Source organism: Corylus avellana, chromosome 10, assembly GCF_965113065.1.
Source record: "Corylus avellana chromosome 10, dhCorAvel1.hap1.2, whole genome shotgun sequence".
NCBI lineage: Eukaryota > Viridiplantae > Streptophyta > Magnoliopsida > Fagales > Betulaceae > Corylus > Corylus avellana.
This window is the reverse complement of record NC_142499.1, coordinates 7,619,116-7,628,348: the sequence shown is the minus strand read 5'-3', so window position 1 is coordinate 7,628,348 and position 9,233 is coordinate 7,619,116. Positions and strand designations below refer to the sequence as shown.

At 34.1% G+C, this 9,233-nt stretch overlaps 1 pseudogene across 1 annotated transcript; it reads right to left on the bottom strand.

Annotated features, from left to right (window-relative positions):
• Positions 1 to 6,633: 6,633 nt before the first annotated feature.
• On the bottom strand, positions 6,634 to 7,914 carry LOC132162256 (transcription factor ORG2 pseudogene; annotated as a pseudogene). Its single transcript, XR_015909375.1, has 3 exons — positions 7,582 to 7,914; positions 7,102 to 7,467; positions 6,634 to 6,997 (listed from the first exon to the last, which is right to left on the bottom strand). The product of XR_015909375.1 is annotated as a transcription factor ORG2 pseudogene (transcript).
• Positions 7,915 to 9,233: the final 1,319 nt, after the last annotated feature.

Genomic DNA, 9,233 nt, shown 5'->3' with positions numbered 1-9,233 from the left:
TAATCCAATGTCAATTACTTAATTTGATATTATACGAATCATATCATCATTGTACATTAATAATATGATTCACTTGAAGTCTTGAATAAAGTATTTGAATTGTCATTGAATCATATGATTAACTATTGATATTATACATTTATATTATTCATATACATATGTAGACTTATATAGACTTATAGGTTTATAACATACATTGGAAATAAGTCTCTAGATATTTAATTGTTGTATTAGTATGAATTAGTATACTTATGAGTTATGTCATATTATATATGTATAATTTGTTATTATATAATCAAATGATTTAATAATCAATCTCATGTGATATAATCATATAAATTATAGTGATAATATATTAATACTCAAATTGTGATTTAATTATTTTTTAAAAAATATTGTGATTTAATGATCAAGTGATTATATGATATAATCATATAAATTATAGTGATAATATATTAATACTCAAATTGTGATTTAATTATTTTTTAAAAAAATTGTGATTTAATGATCAAGTGATTATGTTATATGTATAATTATAAAAATATATTATATAAAAAGGCGGTTAGTGGTTAGCGGTTACGGTTAGTAGACCCAATAACCGCTAGGCGGTTATGGCGGTTAGCGGTTAATGCGGTTAAACGGTTAGGCGGTTGGCGGTTATAGCGGTTAGCGGTTAGCGGGCGGTTTTTAACCGCCCGCCTTTGCACCCCTATTTTTGAGATGTTTACAAAGTATATATGTTTAAATTTTCTTCATTAATTTTATTTTTTTTCTTAACTTTATTTGTTTTCACTTTCCCATAAGCTAAAAGTTAAAAATGAATAAATTATATGTTATAATCGCTTTGGCAGGTGGACCTCTTTTTCCTGCACATCCCCCTTTGGCAACATTGGAAGAAATAGCCAAAGATCCCATTTTGAGTCCAAATTCATGCAATTCTTATGCAACTTTTTTGACAGTCTTGTCACCACCCACAAATACAATGTTTGTCGTTTGAGATGTCTCATTAATTTGCTGTCTCTTTCTTCTTCTCACAGTAGTTGAGGAAATTCAGTGGCTGGGGTAGGTAGTCCCTTATGCAAGGAAGTCATTTTCAAATTTGATTGGCTGGGTTTTCACATTAATATTTAAAGGAGTCCGTACAGTATAATTCCACCTGGACACTTGGACACCCATATATGTATGCATGTGCATGTACTGCATCATGGAGCTGCGAATTTAAGCTACATATTCATGCATGTCGTAGTAATTATGAGTGATTGCATCATCAGCCACTACTTTTAAGAACATCATATGCAATGAGGAACAACATCGCCCTTGTCCCTTGACAATCTATGATGTTCCCTATGGACCTTGTCGTTTCACGATTCCTCAAGTAGTGGATGGTGATGACGTGTCAAAATTTTGGTGTATTTGATGATTGTTAGGTTGATTGGAATAAAAAAGATGTGAAATATTTACCTTGAGATAGATTTAATGAGAATTTATTATCCTAAGTTTTAGGATCAATGTTTCGTTTGGTTGATGGAGTGTCTACTTTATTAAAAAATGAATAGCTACTATTAGGAATAGAAGAGTTTAGAATATAACAGATATTTGTATTCCTTAGTTTGATAATGAAACACATTCAAAAATTAAAATTGAATCAAAATTATAAAAAACCACATATTTTTTCAATCTCATATTAAAATAAAAAAAAAATTAAAAAAAAAATAAATAAATAATAAAATAAAATGGGTGGCCGACTACCCATTGCGGTGGTCGGCCACCCACAGAAGCGGTTGAGGTTGGCCACGGCCGACACAATAAGCAACGGGGGTGGCCGCTATCCCCGACGACCCACAGGGTGGCCGCGACCACCCCATAGGAGCTCTGTAGGTGGCCATGGCCACCTCCGTTGCTTACCGAGGTGGTCGTAGCCACCCCAAAATGCGACAGGGGTGGTGCGACCACCCTCAACCTCTTATGTAGATGGTCGACCACCCCAATGGGCGGTCAAGTTACTCACTTTATTTTTCATATTTTTTATTTTTTGTAAGTTTTAAATAAAAAATAAAAAAATTATATGGACATTTTTGAAAAATGTATTTCATTCCTTAAGGATTAGTTGAATCACTCATTTTTTATTGGCTTAACTAATCCTGTATGTATAAGATTAGTAGTTCCATGAGAATAAACTATTCTCAGGAATAGTGTATTACCAAACAAAGGAATAACTATACCTAGGATTAGCTAGTCCATTCCAATGGCCTATTCCACAAACCAAACCTGGCCTAAGCATTTTAGTATGGAGTTGTGAAAATAAAAATATACTTAATGAAATAGGATTTTAAGAATATTATATGAATAATCAAATTGTAGCAAATTATACACAACCCTCATAGTAACTAAATTGTAGCAAAATATCATACTAAGGAGACATAGGAGTGGACAGATTAACCATTTATCGTCTATTAACCGCTTATCGAGCGCCATCAAACCGTTACCTACTAACAACCAACTTCGGGCGATCAGTAGACGGAATAAAAATATTGTTTCAACATCGGTTTGTTGCGATAGGCGATAAAAATGTTTTTTTTCCGTCGGTTAACCGACTTAACTGATTTTTCAAGTGAAATTTAAATTTGTTTATTAGATTTCCTTATTGTTTTGTCCAACTAATTTATCGTTGTCATTTTATTCCGTGTTTCATGTATTTACTTCTTTTCTTTTTCATTTATTAAATATATGCTTTATTGATTTTATAGTTACAATGAAGTTGATAAATCTTAATAAAAACTTGTAACTAATAATTAACTAACTTAACCGAATAACTGATTAACTAAAAAAGTCGAAATTATTCTTTAGTAGTATCGACACCAATCGAATCAAAACCCACCGCTACAAAGACAAGACTCCTACCCATTACTCTGATCGAACCAAAATCCACCCTTAAAAAGACAAGACTCATACCCATCATTGTGCATTATTCATCGGTAGCCTATTGTTAAGTCCTCATGAGTCGAAGAAAATGTATGCAATTTTTATCATTTGACTCTCTTCTGTCGGCCGTTCGGCCTATAAAAATACTATAATAAGTCTGCCATTTTTGAGCCACACAAAATAAATAAATAATTCAAAAGCATGTGTGTGTGTGAGTGTGAAGCTGGGCACGTGTCACACGTCAGATCAAGGGACATTCTATCGATGCTGCCTATGACGTCCTTTACGATGGTCACCTAAGTTGAGATAAGTTATATGACAAAATAGGATGAATTGATACAATGCATCCATCTCTTTCTCTCTTCCCCAACACATCATCCCTCACCCCACCCGCCCCGGCCCGGGCCCACGTAAGTAAAGACAAGAGTTGAGGATGAAAAGTTATGAGCAAAGGATTTCAGCCACACAATTCGTTTTAAGAATTGCTTCTTATGCTCTCAAGGGCCCAAGGCGAGGGACGCGACTCTCTTCCCACCACACCTTTAATAATAAATAATCTGTGGGATCTAAATCCCCTGATTGTCAAGTTTTTTACAGTTTCATTAATGTTATTATTCAACAGTTTTATTGACAAAAGGGATGTAAATAGTATTTTGAGGACGAATAATAATACTCTTATTTTGTTTTTTATTAATATATGGGCTTGTTGTTTTTTAAAAGTTTTTTATGAGCTTTTTTAGATGGGATTAATCCAGCTTTTGAAATAAATATACTTGTAAATGATAATATAAAAATACAAATTAAATTGTAAACATTGAACAATATAGGTACTTATAAATTGAATTCTAATATGAGAAAAAAAAATCTATTTATAAACTATGGGCGTTACAAGTAAATTGAAAATATATATATATACGATAAAATCCAATTGAATTATGTTCTCTAGAAGAAAAAAATACAAATGAATTGACAGAAAGCACTTGATTAGATCAAGGTATTCTTTAATGATAGATTGAGAGAAACTTGTTTGATGAGACCTAACACGCTCCAAAGAGAGAGGCAAAGAGATGGAGAACGCAAGAGTCAAAGAGAGAGGGGTTGAAGGGAAGCTACGGTTGCGGAGAGAGCGGGAGAAAGAAAATGAGGCATTTTCTAGTCCTTTCCGGTTTTCCTAGATGAACTATATATATATATATATATATATATATATATAGAGGCACAACTGGCTATTCCATATTTCGCTATTCGCCTGCATATGTGCGGATCACTCGTCTAAAGTTAAGAATTAAAAATTTTCCTAAAACCCATGCAAAAGGACGGATAGTAAATACGGAGCAAATTTTATCGGTAGACCTTGACACCCCTCACAAAACTGACCAACTTCCTCTTTTCTTTTTTCTTTTTTGTTTGGCCTTCAATTGTGCGGGTGATTTTGATCCACCTTCCTTTAGTATATTATCTTTCCTAAGTGGGTGTATTCATTACTTTTCATAGAAGATGATTGACTAATATGATGTTCTCCTTCTGGATGTATACTTCATGCAATGTTGGGTTTTGGTGAGCTTGCTAGTCCTTTGAGGCCACATTTGGTTTGGCTGTCCTATGGACCTAGCGGAATGTCAGACGAGCTTGTAGGCCTAGCAGGCTATCGGATGAGCTCCATACTTTCATTCCAGTAGTCCCCCATTTCTTTAGGCCATGTTTGATTTGCGGAATATACCTTTGAAATGGACTAACTAAACCTAGGTATAGCTATTCCTTTATTTGATAACACACCATTCCTGAGAATAGTTTATTCTCATAGGACTACTAATCCTTAAAAAATAGAATACATTTTTCAAAAATACTCATATAATATTTTTTTTATTTTAAACTTAAAACAAAATAAAAAAAAATAAAAAATATGAAAAATAAGTGGTCGGCCACCCACAGAAGAGGTTGGGGGTGGTGCGAACACCCATTTTACTTTAGTTTTTTTTTTAATGAGTTTGAAAAAAAAAAATGGGGTTTTTTGTAATTTTGATTTAATTTTAATTTTTGCATGTATGTTGTTACCAAACTAAGAAATATGAATAAATATTCTATTTCACACTCATTTATTCTTAGTAGTAGCTAGTTTTTTTCTAATAGACTAGACATTCTGCGAACCAAACAAGACCTCTATTTGTGTAGACCAATAAAAATTAAGTTAGTTCACAAATGATGTATTACCATCTCATGAGATTTATTATTTTGAGAAATGTGTCACAAACTCATCGGATGTTGACACATCATTTGAGAGCCAACTTTTAAGAAGAAAATTTGGGATGTGTAGCATTTATTTCTCTTTCAGTTTAAGATAATAGCCTCCATTCCAATCGGTAAGGCTGAACCATAATTTGTTTTGTTTTTTTTTTGTGTTTTTGTGTTTTTTTTTTTTTGACATGTCCACACAAGAGAGGAGAGTGAGAATTCGAATTAGTGACCTTCGCTTTATAAGGCGTGATTCTCAACTGATTGAGCTACCCTTTAAGACTGAACCATAATTTGTTGTTACTGGCCCCAATGCTCCCAAATTGTCAATGTACAAGATTAGAGTAGTATTATTATATAACAAAATGGAATACTTTTAGACTTTTAGTGAATCTGATTACAGCGGTCCATTTGATTAATTAGCACCGTAATTTGCGCCTGTGAACCTTCATTATTAGCCTGCTACTTGTTTGAGACAATGGCACACACACCTTCCAATCAAAACTTAAGTGGCTCTAGTGCAATCCAAGAGTCCCCTCTAGAATTATGTTGTCAGTCTCCTGTCGGCTCTCACTTTGTCATTCATTTCTATTTCTTCTATCCCCCCCTGCCTGCATGTAGACCATCTAAGACTGCTTAAAATTGCATAAAAAATTTTAAAAAAATTTTTAGTATCTACAAAATTATTTTATATAATTAAATACTTTAAAAGTACTTGTTTAACGTTTTAATTGGTACGACATTTTTAATGATAACACACACACACACACACATATATATATATATATATTAGGCATTTCCAAGAGAGAGATTGAAAGTACTTGTGAAAGTACTCCAAGATAAATCATTCGGCCTACCAATATTGGATCTTGGCCCAATTAAACGAAAGGCCAAGAAGCTTCTATTTTTAGGCCCACAATGTATAACAACCACCGCCCCAACCCAAAAAAAAAAAAAAAAAAAAAAAAAAAAAAAAAAATTGAAGGTAATAGAAGGATAGACTTGGAAGTTGGGTTTCAAAACCATTGTATCTGACCATAATCTTTTTTTTTTTTTTTTTGAAACACTCACCATAATAATCTTCTGAATCGCGGTTAACATCTATCAATTAGAAATTGCTGAAGCTGGTCAGATTTGTTTCACTAATTAATACCCTGATCATTGACTTTCCTCACGTAGAAGGAGGAAAGTCAATGATCAGGGTATTAATCTAAGTATTACAATAATAAGCTGATATGTTTCACATAATTCAAGTGCAATCTAAATCATGTATATTTAAGATCTTGAACAACATTCTCCCTTTACAAGCTGATTTTTAGATGCAAGTTTTATTCGAAATTTGTATAATTTAGTATTATAGGCAATCAGCATATCTATAAGATCGAACGAGTTGCAACTATGTGGTCGTGTCACGGAATGAGTGACCCATAGGCTGGATTAAAATCATGTTTTGGTACTATGTATGTGCACAGTATTAAGTCATTAAATTATAAATAGATCAGTGAAATGACCAAAAAAGAAATTGTTACCATCGGATCAATGTCGATTGAGTGCGCCACCATAAACGTTTGCTACGGATTATAGTGGTGTGTTACAATCTTAAGTGTCTCATGTAGCATAATCATGCTTAAAAACTCATGCAAAGCCTATCTCAACCTGTTTGATCACTGGCAACTAAAGGCCCCACGATATCGAATCACATAAGATGTTATGTAGATGTTATATGACTTCAACGGTTAAAATTATCTGGAATCATGGAAGGCTGCGGAGCTTCCCTCTTGTCAAACAGGGATATGAGTTTCTCACTTAGACTCTCGCACTCCAATCTTTCCCTTCTTTCCACCTGCAATATGACCCAAACCAGAAAAAGTATTAGAAGAGATTAATTGTAGCCTAATTAATGAATTAATTTGTTATAAATTAAATAATATTTATACAAAAGCAAACCTGAAGATGTAAATTAAAAAAGACCCTCCCTTCAATGGACTCAAAGGATGAGGCGTTTAGCAGCACAAGCCCATCATCCTCTAAACAGACAAGGATCTCAGACAATAATGCATTCTTGTGCACCGCATATGTCGATATTTGAATCACTACTTCTCCTCCACCATCAAGTTGAGTTGCTGTAACTGTCGACAATGAACTCCAAGCTTTGCTTTTTGGTTTCTTCTCTTGACGAGTTTCACGATCTCCTTCCCCACAAATCCTCGACAAAAGGTCCTCCTTCTTTTGAATCAGCCCCATCACTTGCTCCTGTAGCTCTGGTATGTACTTCACCACCCGTGAAACTGTTGTCGGAATGCTTGGTTTCTTCTGTCAACGTATAACGACATCATCAAAATAGTCATGAAAAAGAAAAAAAAAACAAAAACAAAAACAAAAAGAGACCCAAGAGATTCAAATCCGAAGGTAATTATATATATATACCATTTCGTCTGCCCCTGGAAGCAGGGAACGGAGAGTGGAGTACAAACCATTCATCTTCTTACGACGATCACGCTCGCTGGCGTTATGGAAAATCTTCTTCGACACAATTTTGGAATCACCAGTAATGGCTGTCGGTGGTCTTGCCGGGTCGAGCTGGAGTTGTGTCGGATGATAATTAGTAGAGAAATTGATGAGTGACTCCGATATCTTCGATATCTCGGGGTCTCCATGCACATAGCTCTGGTAATTGGTTATGGGAATATTCTCTAATAAGTACCATCCATTATAATTGGATGGCACCAGTGGCGCCGGTGATAATGCACAACAACACATGGTGGATTGGTTGTTTGGGATTTGGATTGTTAATCAAGGGAGAGGATGATGACATGTATTTATAAGATTAATTGGTTGAGGATTGGTTGGAGATTGGATTATGAAATTGTAAGATTGTTAAGACTTAAGCCAATTACCTAAGCAATAATACTTATTTATTAACCATTTACTATGGGAAGCTAAACTAGAAACTACACTATATAATATAAATAGGATTGGTTGGAAGTTGGTATTGTTAAAGCATTCACATTGGTTTATGCATATTTTTATGCAATTATTCTAGTTTAGGTGATGGATTTTAAAGGATACCATGCATCCTTACTTGCGCTTCACAAAATCACATATTAACCTTTTAATTGTACATTTTTTTAAAAAAATTCTTACTTGCGATTTGAAAACCCATATTTTTTATGTTTTCAAATTGAACTTTTTTTTAAAATGCAATCTTAAACAACTTATATTCTGCGATTTGATTTAAAGTTACATTTTTTATTTACAAAATCGCAATGTCAAAGGTATATAAGATTGGTTTATGAATTAGGGTGCGTTAGAGACTGCGATTTCTTAGACAAAAAGTGTGATTTTAAACATCGTAAAAAATTGATCATTTGGAATTACGTTTCTCAAATCGCAGACGAATTGGTACTTTTTTGCCAAATATGGTTTTAAACACCAAATTGCAATTTTACCAAATATTTAATTGCATTTTTAAAAATCACATTTTCAAATCACTATTTTTAAAATCGCAAACTCAATTATACCCTTAAACTAAAACACAGTATCAATCATAGACTTGTAAATCACAAATTAAGACGAAGAGGAAGTAAAATAAGAAGATTTGTATGAGTTGACGTCAATTCTTCCTTTTCTTTGTCCCCACTTGGAATACTATATACTTCTCTACCTAGAGAGAACTTAGCAGAGATTGGACACGTAAACTGCACGTGCCAGGCTGGTATGCACGTGCCCTAACTGGGCTTACCACACACATGCACGTGGCTGAAGTGCAACATCGCGTGGGACGGTGGGAGGCACACGTACTTTTAGATAGGGCTCCCAATCTTATTGACAAAACAATTATTTAAAATGCAAACATGCCATTCTTCTCCATATATCATTAGCCAATGAATAAACTGGTGACATCTGGAGGCTCAGATTTTGTCTGTGCTCTTTTAGCTTCTGGTACTGTCTTGTGCGGCCCTTTGAGAGGACCGGGTCACTTGTTTGACCCATTTCCTACCATTTGTAATTATTATTGCACTGTTTTAGTTCGTTTTGGGTTTGTTGTTGGGGAGCCCACCCCTTTTTCGTTGTTAGGA